This window comes from Crocodylus siamensis, chromosome 2 (genome assembly GCF_052110815.1).
Source record: "Crocodylus siamensis isolate JL-2025a chromosome 2, ASM5211081v1, whole genome shotgun sequence".
Taxonomy (NCBI): domain Eukaryota; kingdom Metazoa; phylum Chordata; order Crocodylia; family Crocodylidae; genus Crocodylus; species Crocodylus siamensis.
In genome coordinates, this window is record NC_143396.1 from 48,637,416 (window position 1) to 48,663,773 (window position 26,358).

The following is a 26,358-nucleotide window of genomic DNA, read 5'->3' on the forward strand; positions in this document are numbered from 1 at the left end:
GATGGGCCAGGATTTTGGGTATTCATATCATGATCTAGATTACATTTTGTCTAGTGGTCAAGTTTTATACTGAGATTTGGTTCACACTAAACAACTGAAATCTAAGGAGCTGCTCTCGCTAACATGGCACAAAATGGCAGACATTTCATGAGTAGCTTGTCCTTGCAAGGCTGTGGTGTGCCAAAATCTTGTAGGAACAGCTGTCTCCATTCAATATGGGCTGTATCAGAACTAAAAAGGAATCTTTAAGGCAGTAGGTCCCAGCATTTTCAGGCAGCAACCCAATTGAGGGCTCTTGATTCTAGCTCTTATCCAAACACAAATGCCACGACTGAACTTCTGTGCAGTTCTCAGTCCCACTCCTACGTGTTGTGGATGCTAGTTTGGGAACTGTGCATTTGCTCTAGCCCCTACAGCAGGAGGGGATTTAAGCACCTAAAATACAATGATATATGTGCCAACTTGAAAATCTAACACCACTCCTATTTCGACCATGAAGAGAAGAGGAAATGCTGAGAGAAGCACTTCTTTTTTGTCTTCTTTATATATGTAGACCTGGTTTATTATTATAGGGATGCTCATAAATTAGGGGTAGCTACATTTTCCCCCCTTTCTGAATGTAAAAAAAAGAGCACCAAAGCAATTGTTCTGTAATAAAACAGTTTAAAACAGGTATATGGATTTATAAATAGCAATGGGGGAAGGCAGGACGAATCTGACAGTTTTTCAGCCCCCAAGCATTGTTCACAGAATCCTAGATCATTAGGGTTGGGAAGGACTTTAGGAGGTCATGTAGCCCAGCCCCCCGCTCAAAGCAAGACTATTCCCATCTAGATCATTCCAGCTTTGGCTTTGCCAAGCCAGGCCTCAAAAACCTCCAAAGATGGAGATTCACCACCTCTCTAGGTAACCCATTCCAGCACTTCACCATCCCCCCTAGTGAGAAAGCTTTTCCTAATATCCAACCTAAGATATTTGGGTTTGGCAGTAACCCTAAGATGGCTGGGTTAAGGCAAATACTAAGGAAGGAAGTTCAGGTTGTACAGTAGTTGTTTATGAGTCACCCAATACCTAACAAATGATCAAATTGTGAAAGCAAACAAAATGTTATCATACAAGCAATACCAACATGCATGATAATGACATTGCAAAGTTGAAACCAGGATGCTTCGAAATAACTCCCTTTGCATTTATCTTTTGCAATCTACTGTATGAATTTAAATTAAAAACTTTTGTTGGTATTTTGAAATAATGCTAAAGAGGTGTTGGGTGGTGGCTGTTAGTATTTCATACCACAATGATAGTCTTATATTTTTAATTAACTTGGTTAAATTGTGGTCTGCAAACACAGATGACTTGATGGCTAGGTTGGCCCCTTCCAGTGGGTTCCATTTGACTTATATTTGCATAGTGTATTTCATTTTGAAGAATCCTGACACATGATACATAAAAATGTATGCAATCCTTTCCACAACTTGAAATGCAGCTTCCTCTCGGGAGGAACACAGTACAACATGCTTAAAGTAGAAAATAAATAATATCTTATCCCATTGAAATTAAAATGGAGGTTATATAGTCTGACACAAGAGTTAATCATTAAGTATAAGAAAAGTACCAACAGCAAAATAATCATCTGCGGGTGCATCTACACAAAATACTAACTGTGCAGTACCCTAATAACACTACTCAGTAACATGCTGGATAAAAACTGTGCTAATATGCTACTGCAGTAGTACTAGGCTACTGCACAGTAAACATCACTAACAACTCAGGAGACGGCGCTACTGCACACTAGCACAAGTTACTGTGAATTGATTTTGTACTTGGCTATCCAAGTACTAAACTTAATGCACAGTAATTACAGTGCATTAATGAACATGTAGATGTGTCCCCTGTGTTGCCTGAAGACCTGAGTGAGTGTCCTGATAAAGTTTATATGGACTTTAAATTTTTTATTTTTTTTTCTTGAGGCTAAACAGCTCTCAAAAGTACCAGCCAGGTCCACCATTTTTCCAAGTAAACTCTGAAACTTTAATAAAAAATTAACAAAAAGGGTAATTCACTACAATTACTGTTAAAAGAAAATTATACTTTTCTGTCTTTTCATAAAGCAATGGACACACAATCTACGACATAATTCAAGGCATCTGCACACTGGAATTTCTTTGAACATGAATCAACCCCCCCCACACACACACCCCTTGCAAAAAAACAAAAAAACAAGGCATCTCTCATCTCCTGGACAAGCACAGAATTGTAGATAATGTTCCACCACACAATAGAAAAGAATTCCTTTAGAATAAGTGTTTGGAGGTATATAAATAAAAGATGCATATTGTCAAAACAATTCCAGGTGGTGTAACTAGATTCTTTTTCTGACTTTATAAAATTCCCCTTGCATTTTAAACTAGACTCCTGCTCGTTAGTGCTGACCTGTTGAAGCGTGATCCAAACACTGACATTCTATCCCAGAGGTAAGCCTAGTGGTTCCATGCTGGTAATGTGTGAAGGGATTTTGATGTCTCACTGACTGCTGGTTTCTTTGGGACTGTTCATATAAGTAAGGATCTTTAGGATTTGTAAATCCTTTAGAGTGCTTTAAATCCTTCTGAGAGTTGCTAGATTCCACAGGGTGCATATAACTAATTATCATAATTACTTTTTAAGATGATATTTGGGTTATTTTTTTAAAAGTCATTGTCTTTCATATATTGTTACTAAATACCGTTAAAAAAAGAGTGGTTTGTTCAGGTTTTTTTGCATCAGTAATGAATGCATCAGTAATGTACTTGTCATCGTTGCCATTTACTTATGTGCCCACAGAAGAAAAATGGAAGTGACCCAATAAAAGTTCTGCTGACAGGAAAACAAGCATAGTTTCCTGGGGGCATCCTCTCCTCTGATTCTGTAAAAGAGATCTTAGTCTTCCTTCTTATCATATCTCCCTCCAAAACTAGGCCGGTGCGAGTAGGCAGCTATTCAATCTAGCTTCAGATCTGGCCACTTTGGATGCCAGTGATCTGATCTGGAGCTTCAGACCAGGTTTCCACTTCGATCCAGCCAAAGTGGCTCCAAAGCTTCAGAGCCACCTCAGAGATCCGGCCACAGGGTGTAATGGGGAATCAATGAAATATCTATAACTTTGTTGTTTTTTGGTCTGATTTGGATAAAACTTGCAGAGGTGGTAGCCTCTGCTGAGAGCATGAAGCCTACCAAGATTCAAGAAAAATCGGTGCATTGGTTCAGGGGGAATTTGCACCCCAAATTCTTGAAAGGGACTTAATGGTGGGGGGCTACTACAGATCACTCAACCAGGGAGAAGAGCTGACAAAGGCCTGCAATAAGACAGCACCCTGGCCTTCAGGAGGGCGGATTTCATTTGAGCTAAGGAGACAAGTTGGGGAGGTACTGAGGTCCCAGAGGGGTTGGGAGTTGGGAGTCTAAGAAGAGTGGTTGTTCCTGAAGAAGACGATTCTCCAAGCCCAAAGGGTGGTAATCCCAGCACAGATCAAAGCGGGGCGAAGTGCTCAAAAGCCCCCATGGCTCACCAAAAGCATCCAGGAACTTCTCAAAGCTAAAAAGGAGGTGTACACCCAATTGAAGGGAGGGGCCATCACCAGGGAGGACTATACCTCCGTTGCTTGGGCTTGTAGGAGAACTATTAGGAAGGCCAAGGCAGAGATGGAACTGGGACTAGTGACCCTGGATAAAGGATAACAAGAAATCCTTTTTTAAATATATAGCGGGTAAAAAGAAGGTTACAGGTAATGTGGGGCCCCTGCAGGACACGCTTGGAAATCTGGTGGTCTCACCAAACGACAAAGCTATTTAACAATTTCTTTGCCTCCATTTTTCTGAGAAGGCACAAGGTCATCCCCCCCACCGGGATCCCTGATGGTCCCAGGGGAGGCACAGCCAGGCCCAGGGTCAATGAGGACTTAGTCAGGAAACTTCTGGAGGGACTGGATGTGTTCAAATCAGCAGGTCCTGATGATCTCCACCCCAGAGTGCTGCGGGAATTAGCAGAGGTCATTGCAGGACCCCTGGCTTTACAAGCACTCATGGTGCTCAGGCAAAGTGCCAGAAGACTGGAAAAGGACCAATGTGGTCCCCATTTTCAAAAAAGGGAGGAAGGAGGACCCAGGAAATTATAGGCCTGTTAGTCTTACTTCAGTCTGGGGAAGCTTTTTGAGAAAATTATCCAGGTGCACATCTGTAAGGGGCAAGAAGGGGAGTGTATGCTTAGGGGCAACCAACATGGGTTCATTCGAGGCAGGTCATGTCAGACCAACCTGGTGGCCTTCTATGACCAGGTCACAAAATCCTTGGATACAAGTGTCGCAGTGAATGTAGTCTCTCAGGACATTAGGAAGGCCTTCGACATCATCTCTCACCCCATTCTCATTAAAAAAATTAGGAGATTGTGGTATCGATGCCTAGAGTCAGATGGGTCACCAATTGGCTGGAGGGCCGCACCCAGAGAGTTGTGGTGGATGGGTCATTTTCAACTTGGAGGGATGTGGGCAGTGGGGTCCCCCAGGGCGTGGTCCTCTGACCCGCACTGTTCAACATCTTCATCAGAGACTTGGACAAGGGCGTGCAAAGCACCCTGTTCAAATTCACAGATGACACTAAGATGTGGAGAGAAGTGGACACACTAGAGGAGAGGGACAGCCTGCAATTGGATCTAGACAGGCTACAGGGGTGGGCAGATGAGAATAAGATGAAAATTAATACGGACAAGTGCAGGGTACTGCACCTAGGGAGAAAGAACCAACAGCATACCTACAGGCTGGGGAACTCCCTTTGCATCAGCACAGAGGCAGAAAAGGATCTTGGAGTCATTATAGGCTCCAAGGTGAACATGGGCTCTCAATATGGGGACGCAATCAGGAAGGCTTATCGCACCTTATCATGCATCCACACTGCATCATGAGCAGGTCCAAGGAAGTGATCCTCCCCCTCAGGTCAGGCTGCAGTTGAAGTACTGTGTCCAGTTCTGGGTGCCACACTTCAAGATGGATGTGGACAACATGGAGAAGGTCCAGAGGAGGGCCACTCGCATGATCAGGGGCAGGCCCTACAAGGAGAGGCTATGAGACCTGAACCTGTTCAGCCTCCACAGAGAAGGCTGAGAGGGGATCTGGTGGCCGTCTGTAAACTGGCCAAGGGAGACCAGCAAGCAATGGGAAAGTCCCTGTTCCTCCAAGCACTACTGGGAGTAACAAGGAATAATGGCCATAAGTTGATGAACAGTAGATTCAGGCTAGATATCAGGGGGGCACTACTTCACAGTCAGGACGGCTAGGATCTGGAACCAACTTCCAAGGGAAGTGGTGCTCGCTTCTACCGTGGGGGTTTTCAAAATGAGGCTAGATAGACACCTTGCTGGGGTCTTTCCTTCCCATGGCAGGGGATCAGACTTGATGATCTGCTCAGGTACCTTCTGACCCTACCAACTATGAAACTATGAAAATAAAACTCCTGTCTCATGTGTTACACCACAGGGGGGTAAAATCTGCATGTGTGGTTGCCCCTGCTAAGACCATGATGCCTTCCAAGTTTCAAGAAGATCAGTGCAGAGGTTTGGGAGGAACTGCAGCCCAAATTCCTGAAAGCAAAACTCATGTCACATGTATGTTACACCACAGGGGGGTGAAAACTGCAGGGGTTGTAGCCCCTGCTAAGACCATGAAGCCTGCCAAGTTTCAAGCAGATCAGTGCAGGGGTTTGGGGGAAACTGCACCTCTAGCTGTGGACAAGCAAAACTCGTGACATGGGTGACACTGTGCATGTTAAGATGCAGCAGGGTGAATGCTGCAGGGATGGTAGCCCCTGCTGTGGCCATGAAGCCTGCCAGCTGTTAAGGAGATACGTGCAGGGGGGTTCTGGGGCCCTGCACCTCTAGCTGCTGACAGGCAAAACTTATGACATGGGTGCTTGAAACTTGGCAGGCTTCATGGTCTTAGCAGGGGCTACAACCCCTGCAGTTTTCACCCCCCTGTGGTGTAACACACACGTGACATGAGTTTTGCTTTCAAGAATTTGGGGTGTAGTTCCCCCCGATCCCCTGCACCACTCTTCTTGAAACTCGGTAGGCTCATGCTCTCAGCAGAGGCTACCACCCCTGCAAGTTTCATCCAAATCAGACAAAAAACAATGTTATAGATATTTCATTGATTCCCCATTATACTCTGTGGCCGAATCGGCTCTGAATCTTTTCCAAAGTGATTCAGAAGCTTTGACTTGATTCGGAAAACCTAAAGCATCCAGCGATTCGATTCAGATTTATAGATTCGGCCTCTGAATCATCCGAATCATCTCCAAATCTAATCATGATCCGAGGCTCTGCACAGCCTTGTCCAAAACCCTCATAGAGCAAGCTCCTTTCCATCAGAGTAGGGCTGATTACACATCTCTCTCTGGAGCCAGTAAACACTATTCCATACACTGACCAAGAGAGGAGCTGAATAATGACAGAGAAATTCTCCTTCCCCACTAGGTTGGTGGAGTGCACTGCCAGTTCTGCAGTTCCACTCCCCCCTAACCTGGGTGTACCCCATTGGGTACATCTGGGAAGTGGTGTCAGCATACCGTTAGAATACAATGCAAGGCATTTCTTCACATAATCCTTCCCTCAGCAATGAAAACTAACTTTATTCCTGGATGTGAACAAGTCAGAACACCCCAGTCAAAAAAGAATTTGGTCCTTTGGATTTGTGGCTATTCTTCACTTGCATATTTGACACCCAACTACTAAGGTAATAGACATGTTAAAATCCACAGTCCTTGATTAGATTTCCCTGTTCACTTGCAGTTAGTCATCAATGCAAGTTTATTTTTCTTATGGTTTTAATTCTGTACATGTACTTTAGATAAAATTCAGGTGCATTAGACATTTATTTATTTGTGAATATAAAAGCTGTTGTGGGATAACACTGTGTATTAGTGTGAAATTCCAGGATATGAGTCAGCCTGTGGACTATGCTGCACAGTCTGCAGTAATCCTTTGCAAAAACACAGAACATTGATTAATGGTTGCTGAGACTTTATTTTCATTAATGCATTAGGCAATGTCTTGGATGTTTTCAGTTTGCTGATGATACAGCAGAAGGGAAAAAGTTAAGATTTGTTGCTTACAGCTCCTTTAACAAGCACATCTCTTAAATGTGACACTATACCTTGGTGCTGATAATGCAAAACAGAAGAGGAGCAGAAAGAAGAGTCATTTTTAAGATTCCAGGTCTATACCAAAGAACAAGCATTGGCAAAGTGGAAGCCATTCCATTCACAAACTGCTTTTGATGCTGCTGGCCTTTGGGGGTCTGCATGTTTCAAAGGCTGCGGAGTCTCAGAGCCTGCTCCTTATTCTCAGGGTATTTACTTCTAACCACAAGCTATGGGCTGTCTCCACACCTACCCTAGTTCACCTCATTTCCATTCCCAGTCCATTGTAATACCTATATCGTTACTTGCACCTGACAAGTGTAAGTAAGGACTCACTCATTTAGGCCTCAAAGAATCTGCCAGAGGGGCAGACTTTTCACTAGTTTATCAGTTGTAGTTCCTCCACATAACAGTGAAGTTATGCGGCTTCTTCGAACTTCTGCAACCGGAGCCATGGAGACCTGACAACTTATTAGCATCTGCTTTCCTAGCCTAGCTGGTACTCAGTGAGTAGGGAAGATGAAGCTTCCTGTCCAGACTTCTCACTTAGGGGAGCCCCTCAAACTGCATGCATCAGTAGATAAAGCTTACACATCCAGTATGCATCAAGGGAAAGAATGTCTACTAATAAAATGCTGCTGCTCCTGCCTATAGCAAGGAAGGCAATAAGACTATATGGTTGAGTTACTGCAACCTACGAACTACAGAAACTTCTGTATGAGTTTTGTGGCCTAGTAAGAAGGGGACAAACACTAGTACAAATAGTGAAGCACAGGTCAAAGGAAAATGAATATATAAGCTTTTATTTCCCTGAAAAGTTTTGAAACTCTTGTATGAAATTTATTATTTTATACTGCACTATTGACCAGATGCCCTGGGCAGAGACTAGGATGGCCATCACAGAGGACATTCCAGTTTTCTGCTACTCTGTCCTCTATTGATATGAAACCGGATACCTTTATGACTTCTACTTTTCTTGAAGAGAAAAAGTCAGTCAGTCTCTATGGCCACCTCTACACATTACAGGTATTGTAAAATTACTTTAAAACAGCTACAAGTGCAAAGTAGCTATCACACAATAAAAAGTTCCAACCAGCTATAAAGTTAGACCTCAAAAAAGTGTACCAACTTTACAACTGGTTGCTATTGAGCTTTAATTTCAAATGTACCAGAATCTCCTCTGCGGTTGGGAACCCTGTCAGCTGACAGTACTCCCAGCTGCAGGGGTACACCTTGCCCAGCATGAAATCCCCAAATCCTGAGGATTGCAGCATGATCCCCAAGGCTTGGGGATGCGTGAAACCCTCAGACTATGCGGGGCTCTTGGCCACCACTGTGCCTCACACAGCTGGGACCGAGAGACCCTCCAACTGCTTCACCTCACCCACAGCTGGGACTGGGAGCCTCATCCATTACAGCCAGGACTGGGAGCCTCATCAGTCACAGGGCTCTCGGTTCCAGCTGCATGTGGCCCTGGTGGCTGGGAGCCCCCTCAAAGCGGGGCCCAACTGTGGGAACCTGCTTCTTGCCAGTGCAGGGGGACCCACGAACAGGCAATAAGGCACAATTGGCTCTAATGTGCGATCCCACAATCACACCTCCTGCCATGCACACACAGCATAGCAGAAGATGTGATTGTGTGGCTCACACATTAGATCCAATCATACCTTTACCTGCACACGTAGAGGCGGCTTATTGTGCCACCCTGCCTTGCCTTCTGTCTAAAGTCAGGCTAACACAGCTAACTACCTCTCTATCTCAGAGTTTACAATACGAGTACTTGACTTGGATAGCTCACATTGTTTTGAAGTTTATTTCTAGAATCCGAAACCTTTGAACTTTTTATTCCAGTTGGGTAAAGGAAGGAAGGTAGGAGATATTTTCTCGCCTTGAAAATCTAGTATAGACAGTTTTTGTACAATAACTGTTGTGCTATATTTCATAGAACACCTACACATCTTTCATAATATTTTAGATGTTCTGTAGAATCCCAAATGTCTCCACTCCCTATTTGTTACTGTCTACTAGGGGACAACATAAGTCAAATGCCCCACACTTCTGGTGTAACAGAAAACACTAGATTATGCTTAATCATACAAAATAACTTAGAATTCACAGTCTCAAATCGCTGACAAATTATTTTAGCCTACATAGGCCAGATTCTTAGCTGATGTAAATCCGTATAACCAAACAAAAGTCCACACAGCTATGCTCTAGTCTTGTTTTGTGTTTTAATATAGGTTCTTATAACATGCTTCCCACAAAATTTCTGAGAGCCTTCTAGTCATTATTCAACTTGACTAACATCAGTCAATTAATTAAAAATAATTAATTAATACATTAAGCTGCTGCTGTGATGAATTATCAAAGATACAGCCTATTAAAAAATCCAAGACCTGAAAGGGGTAGTCAGCACAGAAACATGACTGCCTCTACTTCTTGTAGCTACTGAAATATATGTATATTATAATAGCATATATGTAGATGCTGTCAGGTGAGCACCTACAAGGTGTTGATAGTGCTTTGGTTTTTTTAAATTGTTCTCCCCTACATTTCACCCCTGGATGGAGAGGCATACTTTAGCCTTTGCTATCCTGCTTTCAGTAACAACCCACCCTTTTGGATTTTCAGAGCAGTGTTGCCAATTGTTATTGATAACTATATTAGACATAATACTTGGAGTTTTCCTTAAATTGCCAGTTCTTGGAGTCATCTGATTACCTAAGGGTCTTAGGTTTCTTTTCCTTTTTGTTTGAAAAAAAGTCAGTGTCTAGTACTTGTCAAGAATAGCTGAAAATTTGAAACTCAAAACTCAACTAACACACATATGGGAATCCCAAATTTATTTCTATATATATTTACCAAATCTCCTGCTCTTTTAAGCCAAATCTCATGGGGGCTTAGCTTTCTGGAGGCTTAGATTGTGATTTTGGAGTGACAGATGCTGGCAATATTGAAATGCATTTTGACAGAGCGCAGCATTCCCAGTTGGAACTTCTCTTCAATCAACAGCATATACAAGACCTGCATTGTTTCATTTTGCTTAATTTTCTGTACAGATTCCTTCCTCCTCATGATAAAGTGGACAAGCAAGACAGTTTTGATCTTACTAGTTTTACACTTGTTCACCAACTGCAAGGGAGCTGCTCTTGATTCCCACCAGCAGGAGCTCAGAAATAGCCTGAGTCTTCTCTTGCCTGATTTGTAGTGGCCTTATTGACAATCCAGCACAGGCATCAGTGACATATTTCCTCAGCTGAATTTCTGCAAATAAATGGAAAGTCTTACCAACTTATTCTTCTTGCAGCAAAAATCTATCTAGAAATCCCTTGAGGTACCTGCTTCCTGGCATAGCATTTGCCACTTCTGAGGATTGTCCAGAACAATATGGTGGCAGCGGTGGTGGTATTTGTCAGGTGGATCCATGAATGCCTTCAAATAAAATGGCTTGCATAGTCTGATTTGAACAGGTGGCCCAACTTTTCTGTTTTAGCCACTATCCTCTCTTCAGCTCATTTACGTTTTCCAAACCCTCCCACCTCTTTTCTTTCTTTGCTTTCTTGCCCTCATCATCTTTCCCTTCCCTTTCATCATTTTCTATGTTTGCACCACCTCTTTCCTCACTATTCTTTTATTTCTGTCATCTCTCAGATATGTTGCTTCTTTCCCATCAGTTCTTGACAACTTTCCCTTTCAGTTTCTTTCTTTATCTTTTTATTTTAAATATTTTTTCTAGTCACAGTGTGTTTTTCCCTCTGCTCTCCCATATTAAAATATTAAAGATCATTCCTGTTCCTCTAAAGGGGGAAGAAACTTTTCAGATAAATATCTTTATCTTGCTCCTGAGTCCTATGACAACACTCCTTTTTAACATGGCTATTGCTGCATATAAAATGTGTAGCATTACAATAGTTAAATCCTCTACTTCCTCTATCTGCCAAGTTTTCTTACAATACATCTGCTTAGCTAAATTCATCAGCTTTTTCTGTTTAAGACTGATAACTGTGTCTCACAAATATAGCTCAAGAACACTGGCAATTAAGAAACAGTGAATACAAGGGAAGATATATATGTGTTTCTTAAGGATTTTTTTTTTTTAGATATATGGATCGATCTGTCTGGACTGGTTTAGGAATAATGAATCCTGTATCCTATATGATTGCCCTATATGATCTTTGAGGTCTCTTCAGACCCTGCAAGTCTATGAATACGAACAATTAATTGCAATTATTTCACACAAAAATCTGAGATATCCTGATTGCAGAAGTTACATGATATGGTTTCTGTGCCCTGACTGGATGTGCCAAATGTTATAATCTGGGTTTAATTAAACTACTGTTTGTTTTTTTAGTATCTTGGGTCTTGGAATGAACTTCACATTCACCTCAAATGATGTATATGTTTTATGCTGGCCTTCTGCACAGGGAAAGGCAGCAGAACAAGCAAACTTGAGAGTTTTTGGAGAATGTCCTTTCAGGTTGCACTGAAGGAAGTATCAGTGCTAAAAAACTTCAGGCATTGTACATTTATTAGTTGGGTGCAGAATATACATGTACCTTTAGTTGGTCATATTCACACAAACCATTTCAGTGCACTTGCACAATCCTAGTTATGAAGGAAGAGGTTTTCAGCTTGCTCTTTGTTCCTGGATCCTGCCAAGGTATTCTAGAAAACCTGTCTCTCTGCTTTATCCCCCAGTAAATAATATGTGGTAAGAGTGGACATCCCATCTGAGCACAGCACTTCTGGTGCAGTTATTTGAATGTGAATGCCCAGAATTTGCTGCTTACAGGAACTAGTGTAGATAGAATAATGCTGCATGAATGCCATCAGCAAGTAAACAGAGGAAGTGGAGTCACCTTAATGAAGCACGTTCAGTTTTAAAATGTAAGTAGGTATTTGGGAAGAAGTGGATGTTTTTGGTCTTGACTAAATTTTGTAGTGTATCTACACTGCACATTGATCCATATTAGGATTCTTCCTCCCATTTGAGCCTTGACTGTTCGCCCTGGTGTCAACAAACAGACGCACCCAGATTCACTTGTCCCAGATCCAGATACTGAATATTTAGCCCAGATGGGGACCTATAGGAAAGTGCACTTTTACCACATATTATTTACTCAAAGAATGTTGAGTTAACTGTCATGATGTCTTTGAGGCTATGTCTTTCTAGTCTGCAGTTGATCTTACTTGCTGTCTTGCTATCATATACCCAAACTGTTTCTGTTCAATGTAAGCTTCCCAGACATGCTTGTTGCATTGGGTATACTGCATACATTGGAGTAATCATGAAATTTCCATTATCGCTCACTTCATACATCTCCACGTAGTAGCAAGTATCTGGTCCATTTTCTTAGTGAATTACAGTCTCTGAGCCATGTACCATTAAAGCTAAGTTCCTGTCATTATTTAGATGCATAAACTTACCTGTTAATGTAGTCACCCTTTTATAATTTCTATTTCTCCAATCAGTTTATTCTGATATTTGTTCTTGTTCATTTTGAGCTCAAGTAGGCAATTTCAGGCAGAAACTGGAGTTCTTATTTTTATTGTTTGTGATCAGCTGCTTATTGCTATTTGCAAATGAGAAATGAACTATTACTCCACTCAGTAACTGAATGCAACTTTACTTCACAAGCTTTCCATTCCCTAGTACAAGGGGCACGTAAGACTTAGCTATTTTTTTCATGGTTTACCAGCATTCACTTGTCTCATAATTGATCAGGAATGGAAATTCTGCTTATAATTTGTCTCATCTTTCTGGCTCTGTCTATACTACATATTTTAATGACTTTTTATCCATTTATTAGAATGATTGGTTCCAAACCATTATTTTGTAATGATTTATTAGAATGACTGATTTTTGTCCATCTGTAACATGGCTGAAAAAAACGTTTTCACTAAACATGGTCTATTACTTCTCAGCCCCATCTGAACACTATATGGCTGGTCTTTCTGTAATGGGTTGTGGATTTTCTGTTTTATTGTCTACAGGAAAGACAGGACATCATAACTATGCCTGTGAAACCAGTTTGGCTAGTAAGACTCCTCCCAGTTCTCTGTGTGATAGGGAATTATGGAATGCATTGTACCACATGCTAATGTACTGCTCTATGTACTTAGCCTCCAGATATTCTTTCCTATGCTGAGGCAGTAATTTTTCAGATTTTTCCAGAATACTCTTCTCAAATGCATCATAAAGAACATGCAATTGTGTGGGGGAGGGGGGGAAATGTCCTCACTAGCCATTCACAAAAGTATAAAATGTCTCTTGTTAAACTGGCAATCAGTTAGCTCAAAGCTAAAATTTAAGCAAACTCTACCAGTTACAAAACCAGAGTTACATATGGACAGGGCTGTAGGGAAATTTTAAATACTCACTGCCTTTATGAAACTTTTAGCAATACAGGAAGAAAATTGTGACTACTACTATAATAATAATAACAACACCTGTATTTCTGTTGCACTAATTTGTAACACCTCAAAGCACTGGATTACAAGCAAGAATATGGATGCCAGTGTAACTGCAGAGTAACACCTCAGAAATAAGAGAATATATACTGGAATAAATAAATACGAAATCTGGCTTACTTATTTATAAGGTTACTGGTCCTTCTGGTTATTTGTCAAATCCCACTTCCAGTCAAAAAGAAATCTGCAAAGACTCAACTTTCTTGTAGAAATTGCATCTTGAAATGAAAAAGGGTTTCCCTTCACTCCTGCCCCATGCCCTCCTGTGAGCACAGGTGCTTCAAATCCCTCATTGCTCCTGAGAACAGCTGCACCAGCTGAGGCTTCCCTCCTGAGGCAGGACCAGCGGTGCTATCACACTACCTTGCTCCCCTAAGAGTTCTGCCTGGGGAAAGAGCTACTCTAAATTCTAGCCACAGATGCCAGTTCAACCTGCCTGTGAAATGCACTGAATCACCTGGCCCTGCCCCGTTTGTGGGTTGCACTGTCTTGATCCTGATCTCATAACAGAGCGGAAGCAGATAGCACCTTCCACTACCAAGGCTTAGCATGCTGGATTATGCTTTTGCTGGAATATACAGGGCTAAATTTTCTACTGGTGATATTGAACACAGCTCCACTGATGTTAATGGCATTTTGCTTCGTTTTAACAGGTTATTTATCTAGTCCACATTTTTTCTTGTACTCTTTCCAAGGTGCATATACTTTATGGAATATACAGGAAAGCATGTAAAGAAAGGATGCCACTATAACAATCTCTCCCTCTCAGAGTGAAAAGCCATAGAATCTCTAAGATCCAACTACCAAGTAGTAATAAAACCAGCCAATAAAGGAGCTATAGTTATCCTTAACCATGAAGATCACATAAAAGAAGCCAACAACTCTGACACCGCCTATAAAAACCTAGAGGAAGATGCAACTCCCCTTTTCACCTTAAAACTCAAAACCACCATCAAATCATTTCCATCTGAATTACAAGGAAAACTACAGAAATTGATCCCCCACTACCCAACCCAGGGATTTTTACATGCTCCCTAAAATCCACAAACAAGGGAACCCAAGCAGACAACTTCCTATGGCCCAAAACACACCAAATGGATCCAGACCATGCCAGGGACAAGACATGTAGAACCTGCCATCTTATCTCCACCACTCCCACAATAACTACACCCCGCAACAGAACCAGCACCATTCCTGGATCTTACACCTGCACCTCCAGAAATGGTCTTTGAATCCCTCCTCCCAAAGGCAAAGGAGAAAGAGTATCATATTTTGTTCCGGACATTTCACCAAATAACATGAAACTTGTACAAGATCATGCCATGACAAGAAATGCAAAACCTGCCAACGTATCTCCACCCCCCCCACAATAACTATACCCCACAACAGAACCAGCACCATTCCTGGATCTTACACCTGCACCTCCAGAAATGGAATATATTTCATCCAGTGCACTAAATGCCTTAATGGAAAATATGTAGGAGAAACCAACTGCGCACCAGAATGAATACACACCAAAAATCTACCAAAGACAAAAATGCCCAGTTACCTGTGGGTGCACACTTCTCACAAGACAACCACTCTCTCCAATCTCTGTTATAATCCTGAAAGGGAATTTACAAAACACCTTTTGTAGACAGGCCTACAAACTTCATTTCACCTACATTGAACACCTTCAAGAGTAAATTGGATGCTTATCTTGCTGGGATCCTATGACCCCAGCTGACTTCCTGCCCTTTGGGCAGGGGGCTGGACTCGATGATCTCTCGAGGTCCCTTCCAGCCCTAATGTCTATGAAATCTATGAAATCCACTGGATATAAACAATCATGGACTAGATATAAACATTGGACATATAACACATTATAACCTGGGGACCATCTGATAACCCCAGGTAACCTCTACATTTTACCAGCTACATTCTATCACGTATAGACGTGATAGGGGATAGGCAACTTCCAGAACATGTGAAGAAAACATTTTTTTTAAGTTGCTGCACCAGGCTCTCTGGAGCAGCCACAAGTCCCAGTGCCATGGCAGGCACCAGGGAAAGGGCAGGAGAACACAGTCAGTGTTCTGTTCACCCCATACCCATGTTTGTGGCTAAGCACGTCACAAACTCAGTCACAGCATCCCTGCCTGTGTTCTCCTGAGCCCGTCCCTGGTGCCTGGGGGGGTCAGGGAGGTGAAGAGAAACCAGCAGCAGGAGTAGCTGCTGTCACCTCTTGTACCCAATGCCTGCACTGATTGCCCATGTTCTTGCATTGCCGGGGGAGGGGCAACCAAGCTCTGGCGGCCAGTCCTCATTGTTTTTTCCTCCTCTTTCCCTTCCCCCACTTTCTCTTTTTCTAGGGAGAGCTGCCTTCAGTGGGGAGCTGGCACCCATTGCAGCGGGGGAGCCTGCATGCAGGCGGGCATGAGACCTGGAGCCCTCCGGGGGTGGGAGCCTACACTGGATGGGGTTGTTGTGCTCCCTGGGAGTGGGAGCTGTGGGGTGGTGAGGTGGGGATACAGGAAGTCTCCCTTGCTGCCTCTGCCCATGCCTGGAGCTAGCCGCCTGGCACAGACAGCTAAGCAGGGCATAAGGCTCTCCCCGCCTCCCAGCCTCTTCCAACCTCCAACATGCACTGTGCACTGCAGAGCCCAGCCCTATGGCTTCCCCCTGCCTCAGTGCTACCAGCCTAGGGCTACTGTCCAAACCAGGATTAAATCATGTAATAACCCCTCCTCCCCCAGCAACTGCAGGTGTTTTCCCAATGAATGATCAGGGAAGCAAAACCAGCGGTATTAAACACGCCAATGTTTTTGTTTCTCTGCTGGTCAGGAGCAAGCAGCGGAACTGCTGGAGCCCCTTGGCCAACCAGCAGTAGGGAGATAAAAATGGTGCCATGTTTAAAACTGCAGTTTTCACCTCTGTTGATCAGGAGTGAGCTACAAGTGTAGCTCCTCCACCAAATGAGCAGAAAGGGGGCATGCAGGGAAACCTACATAATTAAAAGTGCTGCTGCACAGCCCACTTCCACCACGAATTTGGTAGCTCCCTATCTTTTTCCTTTTTTTCCCTCTCTTCTCTTTCTTTCTCTCTTCTCCTCTTTTTTACTCTATGTCCCCTTATTTTCTTATCTTTCTTCTTTCTCTTTTTCTCTTTTTTCTTTCTCTTTTTCTCTTTTCACCTTCTTTTCCTTTTTCTTCACTTGTTTCTCTCTTCTTTTTTCTATTTCTTCTCTTTTCTTTTTCTCTTTTTCTTTCTTTCTTTCTTTCTCTTTTCTTTCCCTCCCCCTCTGTCTCTTATCACATCATACTTAGCAAAAAAAATACACAACAACAAAGGCAGTACATGAGGTTTTATTTATTGTCACCAGGTTTAGAATTTTTAGAAAACCTGGTATTCACTGTAAAAAAAAAAAAAAAAAAGCAACACTTATGATTAACTGTATTAATACGCAGTGTGCCCTGCCATGTACCACCCCCTAGTTTTGTTTTTCTGGCATGCTGGTACTCCAGCACCTTATGAGGTAGACACTGCATTTTTCTTAGCACCAGGTCAACATTTCCCCTCTCTCCCCAGCCCACCTACCTGTCAAACACCTATCATCTTCCATGGCCTCTGATCCTCACTGTATCTGCATTTTACATATTGGCTTTTTCTATTCCATTCAGGAGAACAGAAAACATTAACAGACTCTCCCTATGCCTGAAGTGTGTTTGTGCCCAGAAGTTTGCAAAGAACAATTTTTCCAACTATTTAGTTGGTCTAATAAAAGATATCACATTTACCCAGAGAACCTTGTCTGCCTAAGTCCTTAGACCAATATGACTATAACCAACACCCCAGGAAAGCATGGACTTCTTTATAGTGACCCATGCTAATTCTATGTCCTGTTACATCTACATGTGTTTGTGGCTGGCATAAAAAGGCATATTCAGGGATGGTGATGGGCACTTCACACAGAAATTTACATGGCACAAATGTTGTTTATCAGAGAGTTTAGCTAAGGTGTGCTAGCCCCAGATCTTCTCTAGTGCTAGCTTGCTTTGGCTGGTTTCCAGTTACCAGACATGCAGATCTTCTGCCTGCCTATCCAAAACCCCACTGTGTTACAGCAGCCTTACTGCTTAGATTTCTCCTGTGAAAATCAGATCCTATGCATTTTTGCAAAATGGATCTGTAGAACAAAGGCTGAAATACATGCGAGAAGTCACACTTTGGCATCACCGTTATTGCTGAATTGAAAATGATCTCTGTCCTGAACCAGAATCCAGTATTCACTATGGGCCAGCTTTATCTACCCTTTACCTAAGAGGGGTATGAATTTGTACCTGCTGCTTAAGTACTCTAACCACCAGGCCATGAAGTAGACATTTACCCATTACACTCTCCAGCCAAAGGGTATATGTCCTTAGTGAGATGGATTGTTGCCTTGGAAGTGAGACTATAGTACCAAAAACTGCAATTATATAGCTAGGCACCTGTCATGCAGATGTGGGAAAGGTAAATATGATTTTTGTAAATTTAGCCTTGTGGATTGTCCAATCTGCTTGTATTTACGTTATAGATTAATTTTCACATTTTTTGATTTACTGAACAGGTAGAAGTCTTTTTAAATGTATAACTCAAAAAATCTGTCTCTGGTGAATCTAGGATTTAAATAGGATGCTAATTAATATGCACATTTAACCCTTTATGCAGCATTCATTGGCTTTTTTTTTTTTCCTATAGTTAACTTTTCTGTTTCTGACCATTTCTTAATTGGGTTCACTCCCTATCAATGGCTACATGGTCATTACCATTACTTTCCCTGCCTCAGCTTTCCTATGTAAGCAACCCCATGCATCCATGTGTGAAGACACATATACTGGTTTCACAATTCTGATTCTGGGTTTAGTAAACTTGTTTAGTAATATGCTTAGATCCCTCAATGACCACAGTCATCTCACCCACTAAATCTGGGGTGAGATTCTTACTTTCTTTAGTTTATTTTTCTGTACCCAAATTGAGATAGTACTCTAGCTAGAGAACAGAGAATGGAAACTGGCAAAAGGTGATGAAATCATCTTTGGAGGCAGAGAACCGCCACTTAGGAATGTTACCCATTTCTCTAGGAAAACTGGGTCAGCTGTCACTCACACTGCAATCTGAATTCTACAATTTATAATGAAAAGGTCCTAGAATTAGCTCCAGAAACTGGGTGCGAGTGATATCTGTTGTTCTTGAGAGTTGTTAAATACTTACTGCATGTGATTGGACTAATTAAAAGTTTTTAGCAAACAAATCTTTGTTTGTGAAGGCATAAAAGCTAAGAGGATTAGATGTTTCTATGTTATTTAAAGTAGATATAACTACTAGGAAACAAAGTTGTCTCTGTTCATTTAAAAAATTGTTACCTCTCACAGGTTTTAATGAAATTGGTGACTAATGGAATCAGCCTGCCAAAACAATTCCCATGATTTGAACCTTTAACATCCTTCTCATTTCAAAATTAACAAGATGACAGTAAATCACATGTATGCCTTCATTAAACAAACTTCACAAAGGTTAACACTTCTGTCTAACAAGGAAGTGCCTCATATTGCATACAGGAGTCTTTGTTGTCTTGAACAGTAACTTTGATTAAAATCATATCTGATCTTTAAAATCTTTTGGTAAAAGGAAGCATACATGCTTCATGTTATTCAAAGAGAGTCTTACTATGTCCCTCACTGGATACATTGGTATAAGCAAATAACATCAAAAATAGTTTACAACAACATAATTTCAACCATTTCTAGTGATAAAGCAAAAAAAGCATGTACATATCTTAAGGCTCAGCAAGCATTTCAATACATGATCACATATAGTACCTGAATTGTAGGTGATTATTAGCAATTTTCTATCACTAACCAAAAAGCTACCATGAAGTCTCATTAATGGTACCCAGTCAATGATTATTTTAACCATATTTCAGGCTCTTTCGTTCCAGTGGGAAATCGGAACCAAACTAGTTGTTCAGTTCCATTGGGAACAGATTCTTTTGAAACTTCCTCAGCCAGCACAGGTTAAGGCTAAGTGTTCAGGCCGAGTATTTTGCTCCCAACCAACTTTTGTCCCTTCCAGAAAACGAGCAGAACTAGAACATCCCCTTCCTCCCATGCCAAGCACCGACTCTCATCTTAGTCCCACTCAAGAATTCTTGCTCTTATTTCCACATAAGGATGCGTGGCTCAGCAGACAGCTAGCAGCCTTCAGCATCTTCCTCTGTTATTACCCGTTACTTCTGTCTTGTCACATCCTTTCAGGCCTCTGTTAATTTGTGGCGCAGAGATCCCAAAGATCCTAAGCTTCTGACTTGACCAAACCCCACTTCCCTTTTTGCTGCATAAGCCTCATCGTAGAAAGGTTTACTCCTTCAGGTAACAAAGCCTAAAATGATTAATTGGGCTCAGGATGCCTTGTTTGGGGATAGACTAAGCACACAACTGGTATTGGTGCCTCCCAAAGCGGAATATTAACTGAACTATTTTTTTAGTGGCGGTAAAGAAAAGAGATCTGCAATGAGGAACAAAAACAAAAAACTAAACACTTTCCTCAACTCAAAATAAAACTGTAGTGGAAAGGGATCACCAAACCCTATCATATATGTAAGCATATTATAAGGGTTTATATTGTTTTACATATAGTAGTACTATTAGCAATACTGCAGGATTATCATTAAAGCCCTGAAGTCATTCGATAGCTCATCTGTGGGTGGTCTGGGTATGCTATGTATGCACAAGCAGGCTCATTTCATTTATGATTTTAGCTTACCAAACAAAATGAAGATACCACATAACCAAGGCCTGACCCTGTAAGATGTCAAGGCCAGGAACTTCTAATGAAATCACTGAGCTTCACATACTAAGATCATGCGGGACTGAATCCCATGTCTGCAATATTTCTATTCAGAAACAACTGAACATAGCTTTCCAGAAACCCTCAAAGCCAGCACTGAGGTTTTGCCTGCCTTAGGGAAGATGGGAAAATTGAAAGCAGAAGTACTGTGAATAAATGTAGTTTTTATGGCTAACTAAAAAACAATCTTTTTGAGTCAACCCAAAGCAGTTTTTTTCTTCAGTTATTTTCACCAAAATTAAAAATGAAAAATTCATTTCAGTCTGAATGAAGCAATTTGTTTCTGACTCTTTTTTAACCCCTTACTCAAAAAGCTCTGTTTCTAAACAAAACCTTGGTTCAAAATGAAAAGTTGAAAGGATTAATTTAGAAATGACATAACAAAATGTTTCGAAGTCTTAGAAATGTTTTTATTTTTTTCCCAGATGAACCTATTTAGCAAACTCAGTCTGAATTTGCATAGTTTCAGTGAATCCCAAACCATTTGGGTTTTGGGGGATGGTGGTTTTTTTGGCAAATAAACTATTTACACAAAAAGCTTTGCCCAGCCTTTGCTGACAATTTTTGAAAAACTGCTCACTTTTGTGCCTAAATGGAAATTGTTGGGAAGTTGCTGTTCCTAATATTCTGCAGCTTCGGACAACAGCTAATTCTTCTTCCATAATATAAGTGGCTCTAAATCATAATGGGAAACCCAAAACCCAGCAAACTGTATGCATGTAGGAAAAGACAAAATTCTTAGAAGAGTTTGTATAGGTCCATTTTTCTGTGACATTTTACTTGCAAGAGTTACCCAGGGAAACTTTGCTGGGAACATGTGATACTCTATTCATTGGTAAAAGGCAGGGTAGAGACACTTTACAGACCAACTAAATCAGAAATGCTCAAGCTGTTGTGAGCCCAAGCTCACTTGTTTGCCTCTCCCAGTACTGGCCCCCTCTCCACACCCTTCCTCCGCTGCCTTTTGCATACAAAACTCTCTATTTGATAAACTGTGGTGTGCATATCCTTTTACTGAATCAAATGAAGTGAGTTTAGGCTCACAAAAGTTTGTGCATCTCTACCCTGTCTTCACACTAATAGGGCTAACTACCTTTCTGTATTCTTGAGTTAAACAACAGCCTAATAAGGGAAATGGAGTAGAAGGAGGATAGCTATGAGAACCTCATCTCATATTTTGTAAGGAAACAGCCTGTGTATGTTCTGTTTCAACATATTAGTGTGGGCTGGTGCTGGCTCTGGGTATGAACTTCAAATTTGGTATATACGGATCTTACTAATCTGGGAGGAAGATTTAACAACAGTTTCTGGCTTTTTTGCAGAAAGATGATCCAAGCAATCTGAGGTTTTTAGGCTGCTGAATAATAGAACAGATTTATGAAGACACAAATGCATTGAATAGTAGCAGCTGCGTTTTCCTCCCAACCAGCATTTTATGGTTGTTGTTTGTTTTTTTTAAACATACAATACCACCTACACACGCAATACAGTATTGGAAAGACTGATAACTATGGTGTGCCAAGAAGATTGCTATATAATTTGCTTTGAATATCTCAAAAGGAACTAATAGTTGAGGCCTTATTAACAAAGGAGAGACAAGAAGCAGGCAGGTGGCAAATACCATTAGTTGCCATGGGATTTCAGTAGTGGTAAGAGTGTGTGCGTGTTTAGGAAAGACTGGCTTCCAAGTGGAGATAGGGTGATATATTCTACTAAAATGCTATCCAGCTTCTAACTCCTGTTCTAGATTGGATTCTGCCTTAGCCTGGCTCAGTGGCTGTGTAAATCAAAGAGAATATTGCCTTAATTTGAAAGGGAGCCAAATCAAGCCCAGTAATGAAAGGACAGTTCATATGCTACGTGGCATTATGTGTATGCCTACGTTATGCAATGCACTAAAGAGTGAAAACCTGTCTAACACACAACTGTGGTGAGCTCAAGGACATCCGGGTATTTGTTTTGCAGGTTTACTTCTCTAATAGGGATTAACAATGTACTACTGATAGCTTCCATAATAAAGTCACACCATTGCCTTAATTTAACCTTTTAAAACCTCATCTAAACTTCCTAGTAGAATGGTTTGTTTGTGCTCATTTCTGTAAGGAAGAAGAAATCCTTCACATTTTATATTTCCAATGTTTCTGCTGCCCCCAGCACCCCCACAATTGCTTTCCTTTTATCCACAAGCACAACATGCCTATAGCACAGAATATGAAAACCAGGGAGGCAGCTACTTTAAGTCGCCAACCTTTGCTTTCTGGAAATTCTTTGGTGTATTACTGCATAGCAGAGTGGTGTGACAAGGATAAAGAGATTAGAAGTAATTTCATTTAACTCCTTCTGGTAAAATCTGCAAAGGGCATTCACGCCCAGCTAGGAGTATTGCTGAATTATTCATGAAGAATTCTAGTGGAAATACAGGAAAGTTAAGAAACTAGCCAAGGAAAGAGGCTGTTAAAGTACTAAAATAAAACAGAGGAATAATATAAAAAGCATTGAAACTGCCAAAATGTAGATATAAAATTTACTGTCTACACCTGAAAATAGTCCCAGTTTTAGCCCTTGGAGGCCACGAATCAATGCAGTGGTTTGCCTTGGTTTCAACTAGTGCTGTGAGGCTTTCCTTTCCTTATCCTCATTAGACAAGACTGCACTAGTTAAACTCTGGTGGTTGAAATTGGCCCAACCTCCATAAACCAAAGTCATGTTCATACTAGGAGTGTTTTGCTGTTTTAGTGATATCTGTCTAGTACAGTGGTGCTCAATCTATTCAGCCATACAGTCAGTCCCTGGGATAGATCCTGGGTCAGCAGGCATGGTCTGTGATGAGATTCAATACACTTGCCCAGCACCATATGTGACCTGGCCCTGTTCCTGCATCCAGATGCATGCCAGCCCAACTCCACATGTGGCCCAACCCCACGCACTTGATGCAGCTGTGTGCTGGATGTGGCCGCAACACAGCTCAACCCCACGTTGCCCTACCTTGTGTGCTGGATGCAGTCAGTCATGTGCCATCTTGAATCTGTGATACCACCTCAGTACGACTCTGCAAGCTGGCATGATCTAATGTGCAGGGCCAAGTGGTCTGGCCTACAGGGTGCCCCATGGGTCCATAAATTTGGCAGAAAGGGATAGGTAATTCATGCGGCCACTGTTCGTCCAACACCAAATTTTCAGACCCCTGGGAAGATCCAGGGGCTGACTTTTTGGGCTGGATCTGACCTGCAGCTGCAGGCTGAGTAATACTGATCTAGTATACCAGTAAAGTGCTTCTACTTTTGATACAGTACATACCGGCAAAACTAAGCTTTGCTGTTATAGTTTCTTCAGGCATTCAACTCCTGAGCAAAATAAGCTATAGCAGCAAAAGGGCTGTTTTTCCAGTATAGCTGTGTATGCACTGTAGGCTTTTGCTGGCAGTTAGGTCAGTCACGTGCCACAGCAGTAAACAATGTGGCTGCTTACAGACGTGTAAAAAAAAAAAAAAATCCCAAAATAGTTGCTTTACTTTAAGTTCCACATGCCTCCGCACCAAGCCCACAGCATGCCCAGAAACAGCTTTGTGTTAGTTAGATCCAACTCACCCAATGTCTATATAAATTGGGTAATTTAGTGGGGCTTTTTTGGCACTTTTAAATCAGTTTAGATAAAAGTGCCAAAAAGCCCCACTGAAGCACCTAATCTATACAGACACTGCAGAATTGGGTCCAACTAACATGCTGCTTGGGTAATTGGGCAAAGTGCGTTGTTTTGTTTTTTTTCCCATGACTATCAGCGCCCTGTCCGTCACAGTTGATCTTTGACATAGCTGCACCAGCAAATGTTTTTATTTATTGTAGACCTGGCTAAAGCCTCGGATACCAAGAAAGTGATCCCATGTTCTTTTCAAACAGGAGTTTGGGTATGCATGGAATGTAGGATTGGGTCCCAGAACTTGAAAAAGTTATGATAATTTGTTATAAAGTCCCTCTGTTATCATGGTGACCTTGATAGAAAAGGCACATAGAGAGGGATTTGTTTTTTTGGTGAGTACTATTTCACTATAAGAAGAATTTACTATATGTGCCTATAATAAATGGCCAGGCAAGCTGTTCAGAGTAAATAATTCAAACATTATTATTATTGCTGTTGCAGTTGCTGCTGCTGTTATCATCATTTTTAGTGCTGTTGTTGTTGTTAATAATAATAATGTTACTACCAATAATAATTTCATGCCTATGTTCCTTATTCAGAATTGTTCAATGAATACCAAAGCATTTCAGCCTGGTTTTGAACCATTTATTTTCACAGTTTTCGTCCTTTTGCAATTTGTGTGGTGTTCTCTCAGCAGTTCGTTTCCGACTCCCGATTCCATGCTCCCTGGGACAGGCACTGTCTTTGCTTTAGGCATACGTGGTGCTTAGCACAATGGGAATCCCTCGTTGGTACACCAATGCAATGAAAAGAGAAGTAAGAATAACAATCCATCTGTGCCGGTCTACATGACTTAGCCCTTTGGCCCAGTATGTTTAACACACTAGTGCCCTGATACGGCACTGTTTGAGTTGGACCTTTTATTATGAACTTCAGCTGCAAACTGACCTCTGGGTGGTCAACACTAGGGGTGCACAAAGCGGGCCGTATTCAATTTGGATGTGGCCCAATTTGGAGGACAGTGATTCGATTAGTTAATTTACGATCACTGTCACAATTCAATTTGGCCAAATATGAAATCTGAAGATTTGACCCCGATTCGGAGAATCAGCGATTTGGCCATAGACACAGCTTAGGTGTTTTTTGTATATACCTTGAGGTACCAGGTGTGGCTCATGAATGCTGCTATGGTGGGGCAGATGGAGTGTCCCGCAGGAGTACAGGGGGGGATCTGCTGCCAAGTGCATGGGGGATCCCCCCACCCCATGTCCCCCAGGCTCAGTGGTCAGCTGCGGGGAGACACTGGGTGCCCCCCCAGACCCAGGAGGCACCAGTCACCAAGCTGGGGGGCAGGGTCCCCCACGTGCTCCGCAGCAAACCTAGAAGTGGACCACAACCACTTCTGGTCCACTGCCGAGTGCGCTAGGGACTCCCCTATGCTCCATCCACCCCACCATCTCAGCATTCACGAGCTGCCTGGTACCTTGAGGTACGTAGGAAAAACATTTAAAGCTGTGTCTATGGCCAAATCATCGAATCTCTCTGAATCAATTTGGAGGGTTCCAATTTGATTTTAAGCTATTAAAGAGTCTCTCGATTCAATTCAGAGATTTGGCTGCCAAACTGGGCCAAACCTCTGTCCTACTGAATCAGCAACCGAAGCTTCACACAGCCCTAATCCATAGCTTTAAATATAGAAAAAGCATTTTGAGAGATACATGTAGCCTGAATCTGGATTTGCTAATGACAGGATTTTATACATTTACACTGCAGCCCAATCTCTATTCCATACTCTTAACTTGTCTAGAAATGAATATAAGAGCCCTTTCCTTTGCTATTCAGAATACTGCCAAGAAAATATGCAAATCCTGTTGTGAATCCTGTTCTGAACAGGCAGTTTGAACACTGCTGATTCTGAATTCATTGCATCTCTGTCAAACATTAAATAAATTAAAGCTGCTTTCTTGTTTTAAAGTTCCTGCCTTGAATTAGTCTCTACTATATTTTATAGTGTGTTGTAGAATAAATTGATAGAGGTCCTATTTTAAATATCTTGATCATTATCTCACAATATTAAAACATAGGTTCATTTCAGGTAATCTGCACTGTATATCAAGATAAAGAATGACTAAGTGTCCATCGGGGCAAATCCCCTCCCCCCGTCAGAATGCCACAAAAACCCTTAATAGAACAAGACAGATTTCCATATTTCTATTT

At 41.7% G+C, this 26,358-nt stretch overlaps 1 protein-coding gene across 4 annotated transcripts in view; it reads right to left on the bottom strand.

Annotated features, from left to right (window-relative positions):
* Positions 1 to 26,358, bottom strand: part of RBM47 (RNA binding motif protein 47) — a 135,860-nt gene that overhangs the window by 80,586 nt on the left and 28,916 nt on the right. Inside the window, exon 1 of one of the 4 annotated variants that reach the window (XM_090035797.1) lies at positions 10,278 to 10,393. The exons of the other annotated variants lie outside the window; for them this stretch is intronic. The gene's annotated coding sequence lies outside the window, so the exon portion shown is untranslated. Of the gene's footprint in view, positions 1 to 10,277; positions 10,394 to 26,358 lie in introns of those variants that run through there. 4 annotated transcript variants of the gene reach the window in all.